The sequence below is a fragment of the Saimiri boliviensis genome, chromosome X (genome assembly GCF_048565385.1).
Source record: "Saimiri boliviensis isolate mSaiBol1 chromosome X, mSaiBol1.pri, whole genome shotgun sequence".
Taxonomy (NCBI): domain Eukaryota; kingdom Metazoa; phylum Chordata; class Mammalia; order Primates; family Cebidae; genus Saimiri; species Saimiri boliviensis.
In genome coordinates, this window is record NC_133470.1 from 101045093 (window position 1) to 101066319 (window position 21227).

General features: G+C 43.1%; 1 protein-coding gene across 2 annotated transcripts in view; it reads right to left on the bottom strand.

Moving 5' to 3' along the window:
* Window positions 1–15484, bottom strand: part of FHL1 (four and a half LIM domains 1) — a 65702-nt gene extending 50218 nt beyond the window's left edge. Inside the window, exon 1 of one of the 2 annotated variants that reach the window (XM_074391683.1) lies at window positions 15360–15484. The gene's annotated coding sequence lies outside the window, so the exon portion shown is untranslated. The remainder of the gene's footprint in view (window positions 1–15359) is intronic. The other variant, XM_074391680.1, reaches the window with a different exon arrangement.
* Window positions 15485–21227: the final 5743 nt, after the last annotated feature.

Genomic DNA, 21227 nt, shown 5'->3' on the forward strand with positions numbered 1-21227 from the left:
GGAACTCTTGGGCTCAAGCTTCTGTTTTCTGGAATTTCTTCCACATTTATGAATAAATCAACAGAATATCTTAAAGATGATCTTGTTCAGTTGCTTTTTAATAAACTGAGACCCAGAGTGGGGAGATGCTTTTCCCAGAGGTTTCAATGCTTACTGGCAGAAATTGGGCTAGGATTTAAAACTCCTGACTCTCTCCCCACACCCTATGCAGTTCAGTACTCTTTCTACCTCCAATTAGAATGGCCATTGTTTGCCTGAAGAGATCACTGGGTTTTTTGTTGTTGTTGTTGTTTTTTGGTTTTTGTGGGTTTTTTTGTTTTGTTTTTTGTTTTTTGTTTTTTTTTTCGTTTTTTTTGTTTGTTTGTTTGTTTGTTTTGTTTTGTTTTGTTTTGAGACAGGGTCTGTCTCTGTCACCCAAACTGGAGTGCAGTAGCACAATCTCAGCTCACTGCAACCTCCATCTCCCAGGTTCAAGTGATCCTCCTGCCTCAGCCTCCCAAGTGTCTGGAAGCACATGCACACACCAGCACGCCTTTTTTTTTTTTTTTTTCTTCTTGTATTTTTAGTAGAGACAGGGTTTCATCATGTTGGCCAGGCTGGTCTTGAACTCCTGACCTCAAGTGATCTGCCCACCTTGGCCTCCCAAAGTGCTACAGGAGTGAGCCACCATGCCTGGCCTTGAAGAAACCACTGTTGTTTTAAGGCTCCCCATAGTATCTAGCAAGCCTAGCAAAGTGACTTGCTCATGTGAGTAAGCACTTGACAAACATTTTTTTATTTCATCTTACTAAGTACTCATCCCCATACTTTTACTAAGCTGGCTTTGGCACTCCATGAACTGTTTCCTTACACTTCAACAAGTGGGCAGCTCTGCTCCAATCAATTAGCCCTGGAGCAAATCCCTCATATCAGCACGCAAGCTGCTGTTATCTGCTATAGGGATAATCATAAGCACATAAGGAAAACTTAACGGGGTTTAAAAGTGGCAGAAATGATAACTACGTTTATAAGGTGACAAAATTCAACTTTCAAGTTGTATGTCAGAAAATATTTACAAAATACCCTAAGTCCCATTTAACACCAACAAAACACTGCAGCAGTAACAATCAGGCAGTCCAAGAATTATAAAGTGCGTTGCTCTGGTGGTTTGAATATTTATGCCATTTTTTTTTTCATGCTGAGGCCCTCCTGGTTCCTTAACAGAAAATTCAAAAGTAGCTGGATTAAGTGTAAAGAGGAGATTGAGGGGAAGACGAAGAGGAGCCAATGGGTGGCAAGAAGCAGGTGGGTGAGCAGCAAGGGGGCAAAAGGATGCTGTCACATGCCTGTCCCACAAGCCACTGCCACTGCACCTCCCCTAGTACTTCCAGGTACTTACAGCAATTAGGGAGCACGACTATGCTAGGCCCAATGACTAACCTAGCCTGTCTATACCTGGGAAACAAACATATTATGATTTGGTTAGATGGTGACTTTTGCCATCTTTCCAATCAACAAGAATTGCTATAAAGTCACATCAGCTGCAGGATTTGGTGTCAACTGTGAAGCTGACTGAAAGAAATGCAGTGGCAGTGCCACCATTTGGCTCACTACTGGCATCAAGTGACCAGTTAGCCTGGACACTGAACTGGAATCCCAGCTTCCATCACGAAATGGGACTTGAGGGAGAGGTTATTTTTATCCTCTTTCTCCCTTTCCTCATCAAAATCTGCGTCTTACAGGTGGTACCACATATATAGTCAATTCAGGCAACCAATGAAATTAAGGAAAAAAACTGTCTAACAATAGATGTTACAATGAGTATACATAACAGATATGTACACAAATAATTATTTCCAATACACGAAATAAAGTTTAATAAGCTAAACAAGCAGGAGTTTGAGACCAGTCTGGACAATATAGTGAGACTCTGCCTCTACAAAACTAAAACATTAGATAGGTTGCTGGTGCACACCTGTAGTCTCCAGCTACTCAGGAGGCTAAGGCAGAGGGATTGCTTGAACCTGGGAGGCCAAGGCTGCAGTGAGCCATGATCATTCCAGCCTGTGTGACAGAGCAAGACACCATTTCAAAAAAAAAAAAAATTAAACAGGTGAACTCTTTAACCAACTCTTCCCTTTATTGCTATTTTTCAGATAATCGCATGAACTATGAAGTTTTTCACCCTGGGTGTTATCAAAGTCCTGACAGACAACCACTTCTTTAAGATACCTGGGTGTTAGCCGGGCACAGTGGCTCATGCCTGTAATCCTAGCATTCTGTGATGCCGAGGCAGGTAGATCACCTGAGGTCGGGAGTTCAAGACCAGCCTGACCAACATGGAGAAACCCCATCTCTAGGAAAAATACAAAAAATTAGCTGGGTGTGGTGGTGCATGCTTGTAATCCCAGCTACTTGGGAGGCTGAGGCAGGAGAATCGCTTGAACCCAGGAGGCAGAGGTTGTGATGAGTTGAGATCGCCCCATTGCAATCCAGCCTGGGCAACGAGAGTGAAACTCTGCCTCGACAACAACAAAATACCCGGGTGCTTGAGTGATGGCTCCCATTTACCTTCTAATTCTTGATGCCTTCTCAGTTTTTTTCTTTTCCTTGTTAGTTGAGGTGTCCCTCTTGGACCTGATTCTCCCCTCACCCCTACTACCACATACCACAGAATGTTCTGTTCTCACTGCCAACTCAAGAAAGCAATGCATACTTGTAATTGCTCATCATAGCTACCCAGTTCCAATATAAAGAAACCATTTACATTAATGCCTATAAAAACTGAATCTTTTCACACGTTTACTGTAGAGCTGTCCATATGGAGTAAGTGCATGGAAGTTCTGGCGTTGGGTCTATGCTTCTACAAGCCATGCAATAATGGCCTTTGGCCCAAAGCAATTGAACTCTGACCTGGATATTGGCTTGGAGTTGGCATATGCTCACTAACTATCACTGTTGCTGGCAATACCACAAATGTAAGGATCAAAAGAGGGCCCTACTGTGTTATAGGGCAGGGAATTTGTCAAATCTGGGACTCCACTGCAAAGATGGCATGATGTTTCAAGGGTGGCATGCGAAGTCCAAGCCCAGTGCTCCCACTGACCTATCTACTGACTATTGTGCAACTAGACATGGCATTGGAGGTACTGGGGAGCTGTCCTGGAAGCTCATACTTTCCCTTTTCAGGGGCTCATACCACAAGTTACATCACTCAAGGAGAAACATGTCTCCTATTTTACTCATTCTGAAAAACAGTGGATTTGATTTATTTATTTATTTATTTATTTATGGTAGTGTCTCACTCTGTCTCCCAGGTTGAGTGCAGTGGTGCCATCTCGGCTCACTGCAACCTCCACCACCTAGGTTCAAGTGATTCTCCCACCTCAACCACCCGAGTAGCTGGAAGTACAGGCACATGCATCATGCCCAACTAATTTTTGTATTTTTAGTGGAGACAGGGTTTTGCCATGTTGGCCAGGCTGGTCTAAAATTCCTAGTCTCAAGTGATCCACCCGCCTTGGCCTCCCAGAGTGCTGGGATTGCAGACATAAACCACCACACCTGGCCACAAACACTGGACTTTAATCCCCAAGGTAATGATAAAAAGTTCCCGATCCAGACTTTGTATTTCTGAAACCCATATATTTGAAGAGTTTTTTTTCAATTAACAGACTACTTTTTGAGAAGTTTTAGGTTTACAGAAAAACTAAGCAGGAAGCACTGAGTTTCTATATACCTCCGTAGCATCCACTGCCCAGTTTCTCCTTTTATAAACATCTTGTACTGATGTGGTACATTTGTCCTAATTGATGGGCCAACGTTAATACGTTATTATGAACTAAAGTCCACGGTTTACATTAGGGTTCCTTCTTTGTGTTGTGCATTTTATAGGTTTAGACAAATGTTGAAGCGATTCTTTAATATTTTTATGGCCCATTCTGAAAAACTATAAATCACCTTATCTCAGGACAATATTAATTGCTTTACAGTTATCAAAGAAAGTTTTCTAGGAATATTATAATGTAAACTATTCATTTATTTTGAATGATTCATGGTTTCAAAGATGGTCATAACACTGCCCAGCAAGTATATTCAACTTTGATCATCCGAAAACCAAAACCATCCTTTCACAACTCTCCAATCTCCAGTACAACTTGAAACTGGAAAGGAGTGTGAAAAGTGTTTGATCATAGGAGAAACAGACTCCGAGACACTGTCTGACATGTTGGAATTAGTCTGCTGCCCTCTCGGTCTTGAGAAGTTTGTAAAAATGGCTTTCTCATGAGAAAGCAGAGCAGTGCAAGAGAAGTGACATCAGGAGATGGGAAAAGACATGGAGGCAGAAAGTCAGGGAAGGAAGACAGGGCAGAAACAGTAGAAATCGAGAATGGCAAGAGGAGACTAGATGCATACCAAAGTAGTGGCAACAGAACAGAGAGAGAGCCAGTGAAGTATTTTTTGACACTTGGATTTTTCTAGAAGATGACAAAGGAAGGGACAAATTGCACCTCCATGAAGTAGACTTTAAATTGCCCAATAATTATTAGTTCGATTAAATGTATCAATGAGCATAATAACAGCATATGAAAAGCTTGCTTTGCACCTAAGTGTGTAAAGACAGTACACTTTTCATGCACAGAAAATTCACTCTGAAGCCTTCAAATCTCTTGGAAGCCTCAAGGGATACAGTTATTAATACATAGTAATTTTATATAGAAACATATATACACACACTAGCTGGACGAATATATGAATGATTAGAGAGATAGAGAGAGAGATAGAAACATATATACACACACTAGCTGGAGGGATGGATGGATGAATGATTACATAGATTAGACAGATAACCTTTATTCTCAGTCTTCATTTTTACTTTACAAATCAGTATGAAGCAAAATTCAAATTTTACTTTTTCTGCTCCTGAGGGATTTGACATCTCACTGTAACTACTTGGGAAGAACATACACTGCTTTTCTATCAAAATTGTTTTTCTTTTGGGTGTAATTTCTCTTCAAGTACATAATGAAACTATTTACTACGTAGCTTACTTGCAGAGGATCAGGAAAAGATTCTAAAAAATCAATACCTAGAATTTATCTGTAATATTATTTTAAACATAGAGAAGACAATTGTATTTTGGATATAAATCTAGTCTTTTTATAGAGGAAGATCCACAAACTTTCAAATCTGAGTTTTGAAAATGGCTCTCACATAAAAGCATGTCTGGGGAAAGGGGTGGAGGAAGAATGTTACTGGAAAAGGAGCAGGGATAAATTCATGGGGGTGATAAAAACATTCCACGTCCTGATTGGGGCAGTGGTTTCATGGGTATATACATCTGTCTAAACTCATCACATTGGAGGCTTTACTTGGATGCCGGTTTTTGTACCTAAATCATGATCAGTAAAGCTGGCATTTTTAAAGTGGCTCTAACAAAGGCCATCTGCTATAAGATGCAAGTATAAACTTTCACTTCCTCGTATGAGTTTGGCTGCCTGGTTTCTTTCCTTCGTGTGATTAGCTGTGCTTTGTGCATTGGAAAATTCCTCTTTAAAAGAAGCAGACCTTCTGTGGTCCAGAAGGGAATGGGTCTAGGGTTTGAAAACTTGTGTTGACTCTGGCATCTGAAGGTGTGGAATCTTTGACAAGCAGCTTAAAGTGCCTTTTCAGCCTCTAGAAGCTATGTGGCTAAGGACTTTCTCTTTTCATTGTTGTAGGTGAACTGACGATCATTTACAGGGTACTTGCTAGAACTTGTTGAAAAACAGTTTGTTAAGTTGAATGTTTAAATCCAATGCTTTGGCTTAGTGATACAAATATTTTTGGACTGATAATTTGCATGTCTGCCTCTCTCTCTCTCTCTCTGTGTGTGTTTGTGTGTGTGTGTGTGTGTGTCTGTGTGTACACTCTTTAGTCTCTGAGAAGCCTGGGGGGAAACCTGTTACTTCAGTCCACCTGGCCACCTGAAAGTGCAGGTGATTGATTATGTCTGTAGTCATACTTGCAATCAGCTTCCCAAACAAGAATGATGCATAAAAGTAGACCCGGCAGAGTGCACTGGAAAACCAAGCCTTAATGTCTCATAAATCACACATTTCAAATCTGACAATAATCAAACAGCCTAATCCACACTGTAAAACTAAAAGTGAGTGACAAGACTTATAAATTAATCAAGTATAGACATTAATTTTATGCCATCCTTGTCAAAACAATCTTGCCAATAAAGACTTTGCATTCCCAGCAATCATATCCTTAGTACTGAAAAGGAAATTTAAAATCTTGTGAATACTACAAATTCTTGTGATTAGAAAGTCTATGGAACAGCTCACACCTGTAACCTCAGCACTTTGGGAGGCCAAGGCAGGCGGATCACCTGACATCAGGAGATCGAGACCAGCCTGGCCAACATGGTAAAACACCATCTCTACCAAAAATTAGCTGGGCGTGGTGGTAGATGCCTATAGTCCCAGCTACTGGGGAGGCTGAGGCAGGAGAATCACTTGAACCCAGGAGGCAGAGGTTGTAGTGAGCCGAGATTGTGCCATTACACTCCAGCCAGAACAAGAGTGAAACTCTGTCTCAAAAAAAAAAAAAAGAAAAGAAAAAGAAAAAGAAAAAGAAAAAGTCTATGGAACATTTAATGTCTTGTAATAGAAATAACAACCAGAGAGTTTTTATGTGAATAAATAGAAGCAGTAAAATGCTAACAAGAGATATAATAAGTATTATTTTGATTGTTCTTTTCTTTTTCTAGATTTCAATGCATTTCAAAAACTGTCCACAGGTATTTTCTATCTGTGTCTTTTATATCTATAGTAGTTCAAAAATGAGGCAGAAGTAAATCTGTGGTTTAAATACAGAGCGAAATCTATTTTCAGAAGAGAAATATAGTGTACTACAGGAAGCTGGGGAGAGTTGGTCACTTACTGACAATGTACATATCCATTAGCAGGCAATAATAAAGAATAGGAGTAAAAACGACTATGTCTTGCAATAGGAATAACATCCAGAGAGTTTTTATGTGGGTAAACAAAACATCAATTCTACAAGCAGTAAAATGCTGACGAGATACTTATTATTTTGATTGTTCTTTTCTTTTTCTAGGTTTCACTGCATTTCAAAAACAGTCCACGGGTATTTTCTATCTGTGCATTTTATATCCATAGTAGTTCAAAAATGACACCAAGTAAATCTCAGTTGTTTAAACACCAAAGAAAATCCATTTTCAGAAGAGAAATACAGTGTATATAGGAGGCTGAGGAGAGTTTGGTTACTTACTGACAATATATGTATCTATTAGCAGGCAATAATAAAGAACAAGAGCAAAAACTACTTAAAAATACACCCCTAGGCAAGAGTACAATTCTCTCACTTGTTCAAATAGTAAGCCCTTGGCAATAGATATCCACACTCATTATTCATGTAGCTTTAGCATTTGCTGGGTCTCTGGCTATAAAGAAGGGATGATTTTGTGTTCACAAGTTTACATGAATACATAGCCTATATAATTCCTGTACATATTTTGTTTAATCCTATTTTGTCAATTACATTTCTGTACAGAGTGACTACAACTCTTTTCACTCCACACCTGCCCTGGAGATCAGCTTCTCTGCCCAGCCTAGGCTGAAAAACAGCCCTGGCCCAGCCCAGGGTAGGGTAATTGCAACACTGGAAAACGGGGACAAGGGCAGGACGCGATGGCAGATGAATGTGATAGAGGGATACGGATACATGGAGAGCCTGGAAAAAGGAAAGTGGGTGCAGTCTGGTGGACTGAAAGACAAGTCACCCTGAGAGTGGAACAGACACAAAGAGAGTGTGACCCTCACAGCTACAGGAAGAAATGAAGTGGGGCAGGAGAAAAGGGGGAAGAAAGAGAAATAACTGATTTTTTAAAGAATGCCAGATTAAGGCCAGGTGCAGTGGCTCACGCCTGTAATCCCAGCACTTTGGGAGGCCAAGGCGGGTGGATCACCTGAGGTCAGGAGTTTGAGACCAGCCTGGCCAACATGGTGAAACCCTGTCTCTACTAAAAATACAAAAATTAGTCAGGTGTGGTGGCACGTGCCTGTAATACCAGCTACTCGGGAGGCTGAGGCAAGAGAATCACTTGAACCCGGGAGGCAGAGGTTGCAGTGAACCAAGAGAGTACCATTGTACTCCAGCCTAGGCAACACAGCGAGACTCCATCTCAAAAAATAAAAAAGAATGCCAGATTAAAACAATAATTTCATGTATATGTGTGCAGTTTAATGATACCACACTGCATGCATTTACTACAATTTAACTTTCCACCTTAGTTTGGAAGCAGATGCAATCTTTAAAATCTCTATCCCCTAATTTCAACAGATATCTCCCTTTATAAAGAAAAAAAATACTTTCATGAAGCAAAACCTCTAATTTTGATCTTCCAGGCTACTATTTCTAAAGACTCTTTTATTTTATTTTTTTTAAGACTTTTTTAATGTCATCTTTCGTTTGTGTACCTACAGACATACTTCACATGCCTTGGCACTTGCCTCATAGAGGAGGGGAAATTAAACTGAGAGCTAGACGCATCCAAGAGGTTCCTCACCACTGAATGTTCAATTTCAATAAGGCAAGTAACATGAAAAATTCCTGTACTGCCCACACTTGTTCTGAACATATTCTGAAATTAGGAAATATTACACTTGACCTTTTAGTATCCTTTATAGCATATTCCCAACAGAGGAACTTGTTCTTTTGAGGGGCAGGCCATGAAAAAGTTCTTGACTGTGAGGAATCTTTAGGAAATAAAACTTTATCTGCCTATGAAGACAACCTAAAAATTCAAGCTGGAACTCTGACATTAGCACATTAGGTGCTTGGTCCCTCTGAGCCTCAGTTTCCTCATCTGTAAAATAACAGGGGGTAGGTACTGACAGCCTCTTTTAGCACTGAAACTCGATCATTCAAGCTGGAAGAGGAGAAATTTGAAGGAGCTATCCTTAAGCTTCTTTACACAGCTGCCAGGAAGAGGCTATAGCATAGTTCTCCAACTACCTGGCAGCTTTCCCTTTTCATGGGTTAAGTCCTCGACTTCTATCTAGAGATGCAGCAATCATTCAGAAAAATCTCCTAGTCATTTAAAAAAATAGACTATATAAGTTAGAGGTTGTACAATGGGCTTGAATCCACCACTTTTAGAAAGTATTGCATTTTTAAGGGACATGCAAAATACTGTCATTAATTTCTGGATGGTGGATTATGACTGATTTTTGTTTTCTTCTTGAAGCTTTTCTATATTTTCTGCATTTCCCTCCAATAAAAAGTACTATTCTCATTGAAAAATCTGATTTTCAAAAGGATCATTCATTCTTGCAAATTCTACCAGATTTTTCAACTCTACTCTAAATGAATCAATGGGGGATGGGACAAATCAGATGTCTATACACAGTGGTTGATTACCCAAGTGGCTGATTGCTGTAGTAGAATCAGGACATTATTATTATAATCAGAATCTATGGCTCAGTTCTATGTGGAAATCAAAACACACATTTCATCTAAATAACATTTTTTTCCAGCATCCTGGCTCTTGAGAATCATGGTTAAAATTCCTTTCCAATTTGAAGTAAATGAAATGAAACATGCGGTCCTTTTCCTGCCCCCCGCTGTCCCCCCCAAAAATGCTTTCCAGACAAAATGATTGTGATTGGGCTGGTTTTTAAATGTTTCCTCTTTTTGTGCTCTGAAACAAAACACATCAAAACTTAAAATAAATATTTAGTTGTCAAAACAAAACACCCCCATACGGAAAACACAAGTATGAATTTGATACTGCGTATTATAAAAACAACTTCCATAGCAAGGACAAATGTTTAAATTGTGTAAAAAGAAGACAAAAACCAAATGCTGTCACCCCTAAGTTCCATAGGACAGCCCTAAGAAAGGTGGAAGGTGATCTACTGAAAGGATAAGCACAGACTTCCGTAACTTCCAGGTTTATGGTTATCAAAGCACAGTTTGGAAAATTCAGATAAGATAGAAAATGAAGTTGAACAAAATGACAATCACTGTTTCGATTTGAGTATATGTGTAGAACAAATTCCATGTAGAATTCAATTCTCATCAGCTGAGGAAGGAACAGCGATTCACCTCCCTATTCTCTACCTGAATATAACCCATCATCTACTACACGTTACCTCTCAAATTCCTTTTTTTGTTTTGTTTTGTTTTTTTTTGAGGCAGGGTCTTGCTCTGTTGCCCAGGCTGGAGTGCAGTGGCACAGTCTCGGGTCACTGCAACCTTTGCCTCCTTGTTCAAGCAATTTTCCTTGCCTCAGCCTCTGGAGTAGCTGGGATAATAGGTGCCCGCTACCACACCCGGCTAATTTTTGTGTTTTAGCCATGACAGGGTTGGCCAGGTTGGTCTTGAACTCCTGACCTCAGGTGATCCACCCGCCTTGGTCTCCCAAAGTGCTGGGATTACAGGTGTGAGCCACTGCGCCCAGCCTAAAATTACATTTTACCCAGGACCAGCTACCCTCCTTTCTCCAAGAAGCTCAACTTACTTCCAAACTTCAGAGTAAGCAGCAAAGAGTGGCTAAGTTGTGGGACATCATTTCAAATCCCAACACTGCTGCTTACTAGTTGTGCAATCTTAGACAAGTTGCTTACCAAACATCTCCCACTCTCATCTGTAAAATATGCATCATAACTGCAGAGTTGCTGTGAGGATCAAATTAGATAATGGGTGTATATTTAATTGTGTGCTTCCTGAAATTTTAGTAGGTGTTCAATTAATGCTGGTTCCCTTTTCCCCCTACTCCTTGTCACTTACTCCAAGTATAATCACATTTAATATTCATGGTTTTAATTACTCTCAGGCTAACCCAATGGTTTATAAGACATATAGTAACTTTCATTTTGTTAAGATTTTGACTGATGTGTGCCGCAAGGGAGATAATACATAGCTGTGCTTAAAACCACGAACTTCAAAGGAGTAACAGTCTTAATTCTGATTTCTATTTCTAACCTTGACCAGCTGTGAGGCCCTGGGCAAGTTCCTTTACCTCTCTGAGCGTGGTTCCTCATTTACAAAATGAAGAGAATATATAATGTATACAAGTCCTCTGGCACAGAGTAAGTGCCATAAATGGTAGCTGTTATTTTCTTTAATTCTTCAGGTTAGTATGCAGCAACTAGTCTTATTTATTTATTTAGAGACAGGGTCTCGCTCTGTCACCCAGGCTGGAGTGCAGTGGTGCAATCTCAGCTCACAGCAACCTTTGCCTCCTGAGCTCATGATCCGCCTGCCTCAGCCTCCCAAAGTGCTGGGATTATAGGCGTGAACCACAGCACCCGGCTGGAACTAGTCATTTTTGAGACTAATAAAGTGAGCTCTGCCAACTACTCAGTCCCCTCAAGACACTGTTATTGTTTTCCACTCTCCTGGAATTATGTTCTACTACATTTCGTAGAGGAAATTACATCAGCCTCAGCATTATCGACATTTCAGGCTAGATAATTATTTGCCGCCGGGCACTGCCCTACGTATTGTTGGATATTTAAGCAGCATCCCTGCCTCAACCAACTGGATGCCAGTAGACCACATCTGGCAAAAATTGTTGAGTGACCCTTGGGGGGCAAAAGCGCCCTGGCTGAAAATCACCAGGGTGGCACTATCCATAAAGAGGGAATTTCTCCAGACACTCAGGAAGTAGCCCTGTAGAGGATGAAAGGTTTATTCGAGCCACTATTTAGGACTATCCCCACTCTTCTGGGCTCCGTCATCCATTATTACCCATAATTCAAAGTTGACCCTAGAAAATATTTTGGGGAGGCCCAATTTGCCACCAGAGATGCATGAAGTCACAGGAGGGGATGCCAGCCATCCACTTCTCCCTACTCTATACAGTAATACAAAGCTGAATGTAAACATCAAGAAATCAGCTATGTCTTACTTTACATAAAATTTATTTTTTTAAAAAAGAAAAGGCCATAGACCCTAACATGACTTATAACCATATGATTTCCCAAAATGAAAAAAAAAAAAAAAAAAAACATGTCTTCTTTGAGAAGGCAAGGTACATATGACGCAGTGAATAAGTGACCGGAAAGAAACGCCCCCATTGTTTGCATGGTGAAGCAGATTTACCATACAGAAGGTTGCCATGTGTATGTCCAAAAACTCCAGACAATTCTTGATTATTCACAACACATTCATTGTCTATTTTTCATTATCATAACTGCACCAGAAAGGCGGAAGCCATTTCTTATCAACCATATACCCCCACACCCAGCACAGAGCCTTCAACAGAGGAGGTAACTCAGCAAATGTTTGTTGAATAAACGAACAGTCATATATTCTGCTTAATTAAGTACACCACTGACCAAAAATGAACCTTTCTCTGCTCTTGTTCCACAGGAGCTAAAAGAAAAGATCTTTCAAGAGAAAATTATTATAGTCTACTCCCTTTTATCCCAAATCCAAACAACTAGATAGTTCAATTAACCCAAAAAAAAGTTCAGTAGGCAAAAGCTGGGGAAAGCAGCCAAACAGATAAGGCCTAGAGTTCAAGCAAGCAGGAACATTTGGTTCAACTCCCACAAGGTTATAAAAGCCAAAGTCAGTGGCACCACAGTGGGGCGGGGGGGGGGGGGGGGGAGTGTGTGTGGAGGCGAGGGGGAGAAGGGAACTAGGAGGTGGAGAGTGGGAAAACAGGCTTCCGCGAAGGAGACTACCTTCCATGCCTTCAACAAACTTTTTTAATGCTCAAACTTCAGAGGTGAGGGTGAATTTCTTAGACGAAAACTTGATTTACAAATTTTCAAATGGGTATCAGTAAAAGTTATAAGCGCATCTAGCAAGAGAATTTGATCCGATTTCTGTTCATTCCTGAAATATCTTTCATCTTTTTTTCTTCCAGTTTTACAGGGCAACAGATTTTCAAAAAGCCAGGTAAAAGATACACCATTTACACCTTTTGGCCAGAGAGAAACTTAAAGCCCATTTCCTATCAATATGCTTCTCTCTGTAAAAGATTTTTACCACTTTCTGCATTCTACTTCTCACAGAAAAAGAACTTCAGTTGTATTATAAAAATATGCTATTTTTTCTATTGTTACTTGGGCACAGAACGAATACCATATTAACATTATAACACAATAGTGCAAATAAATGCATTCTTGTCGATCTTTGTGACCAAAAATCTATTTCCTTTTAAACATTTCCAGTTTAATACTTCCAGTAAAAAATAATTATCTTGTTTTAGCGGCCCATTCATTTAATATATATTTAACCTCCAACGCAGTGCTATTATACAAGAGGAATTTCATCAATTCAAATCTTACACAATTTTTCTTAATTTCACTCAAAAATCTAGACTTGGTTGAAAAAAAAATTTCCTTTTCTGAAAATTAAATATGGGAATGGTGGCCTAGAATTTCATAAACCATATATGGTTACGGAATCTATATGGTTGTCTTTGACTGTGTACTTATTGTGAGGTGGTTTGCACAAATCACGGCCTATCTGACCAATTTCCTCTTGCATAAAGATTATATTTGCCCTTAAAAATGTTAAATAAGCATTTTTAAAGACTGAACGTAAAGACTTGATTGGAACCTTATGTAACCAAAAATGGGAAAACACTGTAGTCTCACCACATAAAAGGCAAATGCCTTGTTAATACATACTCTTCTTAAGCAAACATGAGCATGAGTTTGTAAGGCAAAGCTACCATCCCAGAAGCCCTTGCTTCTTCAGTGTAAGGATCGGGAGGGCCCAGTTCTTGGAGATGAGCTGGGGCGGGAAAGGCTTTACAAAATTCCGGGGAGGGGGGGGGCTATAATTTAAACTTGTGCTATTCTGCAAATGTTCACATTTCCAAGGAAGGCCATAACATTTACATTAAAACTGTTTAATCAAGACGACGGAAAAAACTATTCCTGCTGTTCTATAAGCTTGCCATAGATTTGATAACCCAGAGAAGAATTACAAGCAATTACAAGATGATGGCTCCAATTAGGAAAACTGGATCTATTCCAAATCCAAATCAAAGGGGAGTTGGTTAATCTCGAAGGGATAATTTAAATGAATACAAGGGGACTTCCAGCAAAGACATACGCTTATTCTACAATTTCTACTCTTCTGAAAACCAAGCGAAATGCTACAAGGATGTATCTCCTGTCCTTCAGGAAATTCAAAAACCAAACCCGGCATACCATTAATAAGCCTTGTCCTTTTCTTTTCCCAGGGGGTCTCCCTAGTACGGGCTTTTTATTGCAAAGGGCAATGAAAACAAACCTGAGAAACTCGCATTCCCAAATGCAGATAATACAGCGCTCAACACGAACGACACAACAGTCTTTCCCTTAGCCTTGATGATTTTTAAACCTTTATCTAGTCCTGGAACGACGAAAAGCAGAGAGGAACGGAACAGAAACTTCGAAAGCAGAAACCTCTCTCCCAGAACCTAGAACAGACGGCACCTTGTCAGGATTTCACGCTTTTTGAGACGGGAAAGGTCACGCCTTGCAATTTTGAAAACCCACCTTCTAAGGCTCAACGCCAGTGATAGAACCCTAGTGCTTCTCTAGATTCCACGACGGAGCCGAAATCCCCCCTCTCCCCACCCCCACTCGCCAACCACCCCCGCCCCCACCATCCCTCTTGGAGAGAAGAACCACAGCAGGCCCTTCCCCTCCCTCCTCATTCTGCACCCCACCCCCATCCTCCAACCACCGCCCCCAGCATCCCCATCACGAAAACCCAGGAGAGCCCCCTCACTTCTACTCCTTCACGTCGCCACCCCCGCCATCCTCCTTGAGCGAAGCAAGGCAGGTCTCCCACCTCCCCCCTCCACGATCCCCGCCATCCTTGATGGGAAAACCAAGGGAGACGACCTCCGCCTCATCCTCACCTGCTCCCCACAGCCCCTACTAGCTATCCTGGCTGAGAAAACCAAGACGTGTCCCCACCTCGCCCCACCCCCCACTGCCCGCCATCCTTGGTGAAAAAACCAGGGGCCCCCCTTCACTCCCTTCCCACTTCTCACCATCCCCCCCCCGCACAGGAAAACATAGAGAGCCCCCATTTCACTCCCAGTCCCCCCACCTCCACCGCACTGCCTCCTCATCTCCAACAAGGCGAAAACCCAGGGGAGGCCGAGGCACGCACCAGAGGGGACCTCACAGTCCCTCGTCCGCACCCCGCAACTCGGGACGCCCCTAGCCCCAGCGAGGCCGCCGAGGCCGCAGGTACCCAGCCCAAGAAGGCCCGGCAGCCGGGACCGCAGGGACCAGCCCGGAGCCGCGGCGGCAGCGGGGCAGGAGGGCAGCCGCTCCCCCGGGACCCAGGACTCGGGCGGGCGGGAGGCACATACGCACGCACACGCGGAGAGAAACCAGGCTTACTGCGTGGGGATGCTCGCCCGCGCAGCTGTCTCGGCGGCGGCGGCCACTGCCTGCACCGAGGCCGAAGCACGGTGGCAGTGGCGGCGGCGGCTGCGGACTGAGCCCCCTCCGCCGGGCGGTGGATGTAGGGCGCGGGAGGGGCCCGAGGGGAGGGGCGCACCGGGGGGAGGCGGGGAGGGAGGGTGGGGAGAGAGCAGGAGCGCGGGGGCGGGTGAGGCTGGCCCAGGGCGGGGCGGGGCGCGCGCCGGGCCGGGCTCTGCCCACTGCACTGGGGCTGCGTGCGGAGCGCGCGCGCGGGAGGCGGCCTGGCGGGCGCGGGGAGGGAGGCGGCTCTCCACGCACCCCGCGCGCCCACGTGCCACCGCCACTGGGGAGGCCCGGCTGCTTGCAGGGTTCGGGCGCGCGGAGAGGGTGGCTGCGGCGACGCGGTGGCGGGCTCTTTCCCCAGGACCAGCTCGTATTTGAAGGCCGGGAGAAGGACTGGCCGGAGGCGCCCGGGGCCACCTCCCACGCGCCGCGGACCTTCGAGGCCAGAGGGAGTCACAAGTCACTGCAGGCGATTGGGGCTGGGGATGTGGGAGCAACAAAGACAGCCTAGTGAGGGTGGCGTCTCGCCTCACCAGGGTCCTCGCTAACCTGCGCACTCCCTGCAAAGCGGCCCAGGTTCGGGGCGCACGCCGTTTCGGCCCGCGACTGCGGAACCGGCGGCTCGGAATGGCGGTGAAAGACCCACCGACGACCCCTCCCCTTAGTAACAAGCCGGAGGGAGCTAAAGAAGCCCCATCCATAATCCCAACGCCACCATCCAGAGCGTTTCAACGTCACTAAGAAAGCACCGATGGCAAAGCGGCGCGTGGTGTCTCATTCATTCACTCAGCATTCATTTTACTGAGCCCTCACCATGTGCCAAGCACAGTGCCGGACGCTGGTGATAACAGCATTGTCTGCAGACAGTACCCTTCCTGCCCTGAAAGCTTGTAATCTAGTGTGAGAGACAGACAATAAAGAAGTGAGAAAATAATCAAATTTGGATAAAGCCTGTGCAGGAAAAGTGCAAATAGTGTGATTAGGAAAGGAGAAGGTGACGTTTAAGCTGAACCCTGAGAGATATGAAAGAGCCAGGTAAAAGCTTGCCAGAAATCAAGCCAGAAGGAGGGACCAAATCTTGATGCTTTGGAACTAAAAGGTGGTGATTACGATTGGCGCCAGGAGAGCTGGGTAGAGTACCAGAATGTAAGGCTGGACAGGGTGACAGGGACCAGATCGTGGATTGCATGTTATGGGCAGGTGTAGTCCATGGTCAGGCCACTTCATTCAAAAATCAATGGGAGGGCATTGATTGAGTGGCTTAACCCCAAGGCGTGACATGGTTCAACTTATATTTAACTAAACTTTTGTCTTTGGGGATGATTGTAGATTGCATGCATTTGTAAGAAATAATACAGAGAGATCTGGGGTCGCCTTGCCCAATTTCCCCCAATGCAAAACTACACTACAAGATAGCCAGAATGTTGGCATTAATACAATCTACTAATCTTATTTTGATTTATCCAGTTTTACTTTTACTCGTGTGTGTGTGTGTGTGTGTGTGTGTGTGCGCGCGTGGGTGTGGTGTGTATGTTTAGTTCTATACAGTTTTATCACTGTGGCCTCTTTGCACCACCATTGTCAATGCATAAAAGTTTCGTCATTGCAAGGATCTCACCTGTTGTATTATAGCTATAAAATAGCAATAACCATCTCCTCAGTTCCCCTAGTCGTTCACCATTGGCAACCACTAATACATCCTCCATTTCTGTAAGTTTGATATTTAGAGAATGTTTTGTAAATTAATCCATACAATATTCATTTTGAGATTGGCTTTTTTCACTCAGTTTTGAGTCTCTTGAGATTCATCCAAGTTGTTGGATGTTTCCATAGTTTGGTCTTTTTTTATTTTTTTCCAGATCTGATTTACATTTTTAAAAGACCACATTGACTACTGTATGGGGAATGGTTCAGAGGAGATTAAAAATTGAAACAGGGAGATTCATTAGGAGGCTTTCTCCATAGTTCTATCAAAGCTGATGGTGGTTTAGATTAGGGTGGTGCTGGTGGAGGGAAGTAGAAGGATTTGATGGAACAGGATGGAACAGGGTTGCAGAGGGAATTGGAGTTGAAGTAGAGACAGCATAGGGCAGACAACTGTTTCGAGGCCTTCCATTGTAAAAGGGAAGAAAAATGGAACAGAACTGAAGGAGTGAGAAAGGACAAGAAACGCTGGGTGCAGTGGCTCACGCTTGTAATCCCAGCACTTTGGGAGGTCAAGGCAGGCAGATCACGAGGTCAGGAGATAGAGACTACCCTGGCCAACAAGGTGAAACATCATCTCTACTGAAAATACAAAAATTAGTTAAATGTAGTGGTGCATGCCTGTAATCCCAGCTACCTGGAAAGCTGAGGCAGGAGAATCACTTGCACCCAGGAGGCAGAGGTTGCAGTGAGTCGAGATTGCGCCACTGCACTCCCGCCTGGCAATGGAGTCAGACTCTGTCTAAAAAAAAAAAAAAAAGAAAGAAAGAAAAAGAAAAAAAAGAAAAGAAAAGATTCCCTTCTCTCTTTGTGACTTGAGAGATGACAGCTTGTTTGTCAATAGTTTAGGGATAACCAGTAGAGAGGGGTGTGTGTGTGAGGCATGACAGAAGGGTTTACTTTATTTTTCTTCTTCTTCTTTTTTTTTTTTTTTTCCTGAGACAGAATCTCACTCTGTCGCCCATGCTGGAGTGCAGTGGCAAGATCTCTGCTTACTGCAACCTCCACCTCCCAGGTTCAAGCAATCCTCCTACCTCAGCCTCCCAGGTAGCTGGAACTACGGGTGCCCAGCACCATGCTCAGTTATTTTTTGTATTTTTAGTAGAGACAGGGATTTCATCATATTGGCCAGGCTGGTTTCGAACTCCTGACCCTGTGATCTGCCCACCTCGGCCTCCCAAAGTGCTGGGATTACAGGTGTGAGCCACTGTGCGTGGCCTGACAGGAGGACTTACTAAAGGAGTCAAGTCTCCTGCCTAGGCGAAATGGAATAAGGGCTGGATTCATGGGGAGAATTGGCCCTTGATCTGCCGAAAGTTATTCTTCACTGTAGGGAAGACCATAGAGGTAGACCGTGATGGCAGGGGCGGGTGTAGAGCCGGTGGTGTACATAGATTCAGCAAATAGATTCTCATGACTCCTATTTGCCTCATGTTGCACAAATTGGCTGGTGGTCTCCCTTACCAGAGAACCAGCAGCATAAGTCCTTGTAAAGTCCCCTTCTCTACCCCTGGCACCAGGGCCCTGGGTTTTCTCTTTTCCCCTTCTAAACCCTCAGAAGCACTGAAATTTCATCCTTCTAGACGACAAGAGAAGTCCTGCTCCACTGCCCAGGAGAAGAGGAAGCCAATCTGCTCCCACTCCATCATAGAAAGGCACTGAACAATTAGCTCGGCCACAGACAACTCCACATCCCATACCAGCCCTGTATCCAGCCCAAAAGAAACAGCCAAGAGGCACCCATGATGGCAGGCTCTGGACAGAGGACCTTCTCTCAGGGAACTTCTGGCTATTATTTGGCATTCAACCAATGTTAGTTGTGATTCATTCCTCTCAAGACTTTTTCCTTCCTCCCTCTTCCTTTATTCATTCTTCCTTCTTTTCTTTCCCTGTTGTCACCCCCACCCCCATCTCTGCTCAACTCCTACCTTCATTCCTGCCTCCTCCACTTCTTTCCTCCCTCCTCCACTTCTTTCCTCCCTTCCTCCCTCATGCAGGCATTGGTGATGCTCTAGGTACGGGATATGCTGTCCTGCCTCCCACATTGCCCCAGTTTAGTCTGCGCCCAAGGCCAGCCCTGTCTGCCTCTTAACACTTCATCTCCTTGAGTCAGATGCAATTTCTGTGCGTCATGGAAACAACACCGTTCCACTGAAAGCATGTAAGGGACTGTAGTGTGTGTTGCAAAACAAGCAAAACGAATAAAAGGAAAGGGGTTGCCCAAATTGTGAACTTGTGTACTACATTGTGGTAATGTTTTCAGCATTAAGAAGTAAAAAGAAATTAAATAGACTAAAATCAGGTAGTGTGATCTCAGATCTGATCTTTTGCATTTCTGTTTGAGTAAGGAAAAGGGCATGAGGAAAATGGCCTTTGATTTCAGTAGAATTTAAAACACTCTTGGAAGAAAATATGGAGCATTTAGCAGCACAGAAAGTAATCAAATCCTTTACATTCTCATCAAAAAATACCATTAGAACTAATAATTCTACATTATTGAAAATGTATTGTGTAACAGACAGTTTGCTTACATCATTTTATTTACTCTTATACTTTAGATACTTTACAGATGAGAAAACTGAGCCTTAAGCAACTCGAACAATTCTGGAACCAGTATTTAAAACCAAGCAGCATAGCTCTAGAGCCCACAATCCAAACCTCTATACTGTATTTCCAAAACAATGAAAGAAGAGTGTTCATCACTTTTATTATAGTCATCCAAGTGGCTGCTTTTTTCAGGCAAGTGATTTTTTCCCCCAAAGTGGTTCTAAGTCCTTCATCTGACCTTGTCAATGGAACCCACAGGGAAGCAGTGGATCCATTTCATAATCATCATATGTCCCATCAATGGTGGATCCCAAAACAACTCCCAGAAAACACATCTACTTCTCCAGACAGCCTTACTCCTGCCTCTCCCCAGCCTATTAGGCTTTCAGTCCAGGATCTGGAAGGATCTCCAAAAACATCCTGTGCATTCCTCTCTCGAAACCTTAGTTACTGTCGGTCCTTCTGCCTAGAACAGTTTCAACCACTTCCGGGACATCTCAGCGTGACACCGCAGTTCAATCTCAGTAGGTCCAAGGCTGAACTCTCCGCTGCCTGCCCCAACCCTGACCTATTTTTCTTCCCATATTACCTTTCTCCATTAATGGCACACCATACACCCAGGTGGCCATAGTAAAAGCTTCTATTACTCTTGACTCTGTCTTTTTCACATCCCATAGGTTATCAAGTCCTAGAAATTCTACTTCTGAAATAGTGAAACCTCACTGTCTCTTTCAAGTCGTTCCTGACCAACTCAGGCAGAATCCAGTTCTCCTGTAGCATTTGGTCATGCCGATAGCACAGCAGGTAATCATGGCATACCTGGTCATTTCATGTGTCTATTTTCCCCAGCAGATCATAAGCTCCTTAAGGGCAAGCAATGTGTTTTCCTTGTTTATACTTCCAGTTTCTTAGAACATGGTAAGCATTAAATTATAGTAGTTTTTTGTTTTTGTTTTTTGAGATAGAGTTTCACCCTTTTGCCCAGGCTGGAGTGAAGTGGCGTAATCTCTGCTCACTGCAACCTCCACCCACCGGGTTCAAGGGATTCTCCTGCCTCAGTCTCCCGCGTAGCTGGGATTATAGGCATCTGCCACCACGCCTGGCTAATTTTTTGTATTTTTAGTACAGACGGGGTTTTGCCATGTTGAAAACTCATTATGGTAAAATACAAACATATGCATAATAGAGAAAATAATGTAATGAACTTTCATGTACCTAACACCCAACTTCAAAAATTATCAACACATGATCTATTTCGTTTTATTTATAGTTCTCCTACCAATTCCCTCTAACACACATACACCAGATTATTTTAAATCAAATGCAAAACATCATATCATTCCATCCAGAAATACTTCAGTGTATATTGCAAAAAGATAAAAATGCTTTTCTCCTTTTTAAAACATAAGAACAATATCATGATCACACTTAGGAGCAGTTAGCTAAAATTGCTTATTATCAACAAATATCCAGTCAGGATTCCGAATTCTCCAGATGTCTCCCAAATGTTGTTTTTACAGTTCATTTATG